Source organism: Arachis ipaensis, chromosome B07 (assembly GCF_000816755.2).
Source record: "Arachis ipaensis cultivar K30076 chromosome B07, Araip1.1, whole genome shotgun sequence".
NCBI classification, from domain to species: Eukaryota; Viridiplantae; Streptophyta; class Magnoliopsida; order Fabales; family Fabaceae; genus Arachis; species Arachis ipaensis.
The window spans coordinates 49693563-49695748 of NC_029791.2; the positions used below are offsets into that span (position 1 = coordinate 49693563).

At 32.8% G+C, this 2186-nt stretch overlaps 1 pseudogene; it reads left to right on the forward strand.

The window, feature by feature from the left end:
• Positions 555 to 1597, forward strand: LOC107608571 (annotated as a pseudogene).

Sequence of the window (2186 nt, forward strand, 5' to 3'; positions counted from 1 at the left end):
TAAAATCCCCTAAAATCAACACAAGATAAACCCTAAAAATGGGGTTTATCACCTTTGTTTTTAATTAGCAACAAGAATTCAGACATTAGAACATCATTTTGTTAATGGTTTAATTAATTATTGATTAAGATTTTATGGATTTTTCTTTTCAGAAATTCAGCTCCAATGAGCATGACCATTATTTATTGCCGGGTGACAATTATCCTGATTGGTTGACCTTCAATTCTGATGGTGCTTCTATAATTTTCAATGTTCCTCACAGGAATAGATGTGACTTGAAGACAATGACAATGTGCATTGTATATTCTTCTTCTGCGGACACCATCTCACTAAAATGTCTCAAGAATGTGTTGATAACAACTTACACAAAATCTACCATTCAAGTATATAAGTGTGACACACTAGCTTCTCTTGAAGATGACGAGTGGCAAAGCATAATTTCAAGTTTGGAACCCGGAGACAGAGTTGAGATTGTGATTGTTGTTTATGGGACATAATTTGTTGCGAAGAAGACATCAATTTATCTCATATATGGTGAGCCAAATAATGAAGAAATGGAGAACAGCCACGTCAGAGGTAAGAATAATGTTGATGATATGAGAATAGTTGAATACATGAGTCATAAAATCATTTATGAGGACTAATATATGTATCTTGTGATGATGATATGGCAGGAGATAGGGATGCTACTAATATGACTGAAGATAAGAATGTTATTACTTTTGGGGTATAAAGGGGTATGATTGATATAAAAATAGTTTTACGAGTCTCCATATATCAATATAATTTTTTTTGCCTTTTATTTTGTTTCTTTGTTTGATTATAGCACTTTTATTTTAATTATACTGCTGTTGTTACATAGGGCTTTTTGATTTCTGACTGGGAGGGACTTGACCGTCTTTGCCATCCTTATGGATCAAATTATCCCTACTGCATTAAATCTGCTATCAATGCTGGAATTGACAAGGTATAGATCTTCAACAAGTGGAATTTTTTAATAGAACTTTTTGAAATTGTTCATTTATTTAAGATTACATATAGGTAATGGTGGGTGTACAATTTGAACCATTGATTGAAGATTTGACCTCTCATGTTAAATCGGGGGAAGTACCAATAAGCAGAATTGATGATGCTGTTGAGCGAATTTTGAGAGTGAAGTTCACAGCTGGTCTTGAGAATTTTCTTTTAGTAACAGATCCTTGCTAGATACGGTTGGATGCAAGGTAAGAAAATAATCTCTTTGACCCTTTCTAAGTTGAATTTTATTTCATGATTCAAATATCAACATCATTACAGGTAATTGTGTAAAAAATTACTGCTTAACTATGTCTATATTTAAATAAAGTCAAGTGAGAAATAGTTAGAAAATTTGTTCTAACTCTGTTTACCCTCATTGTTTAGCAACATAGAGATCTAGCACGCGAAGCAGTTCGAAAGTCCTTGGTTCTGTTGAAAAATGGAAAAGATATTAGCAAACCCTTTCTTCCATTGGATAGGAAAGCAAAGAGAATCCTTGTTGCTGGGACTCATGTCGATGATCTTGGATTTCAGTGTAGAGGTTGGACCAATTATCATTTGTTTTAAGATTAGTTGAAGGTTTGAAGATGGAGTTACCAAGAAATGTGGAAAATGTGCACACTGAAAGAGAAGATCATTCTCAGTTCATCACACATAGAGCTAAAGATTTTGTTACTAGCATGAAAGAAATTGAGCATAGATTCTTTTGTACTTATGAATCTGGTAGAGAGGTTTCTAGGCTTCTAGAAGCTAACAAAATCATGGTTGGATATTTTGAATACAAAAGTAATTTGCTACTTAATTTGAGTTACATGTTTAATGTCACATTGCAGAATTTTGTTGGTTAGTTGGTAATATTTTGAGCCTAATTATGAATCTAAGTGCTGATATTCAAATTGTTTAGGGAAGCCTTTTGCAATGGCATTGCTAAGAGCTTTTCGTTCTGTTTTCCATGGGGGAAAAGTGAGACCTCTTTCTAAAGGTAAGTTCTTATTTCATTTCTGTGAACTATGAAGTGAAACTGATTACGTTGTAACATCTAAAATCCAAAATGAATATATAATCACCTGATAGACATACAAAAATATCAAACTCAAATTCCAGATTAATAAAAGATAAGAGCCATCTATCAATGAAGGAAAGCTTAATTAACACAATTTCTAATATTG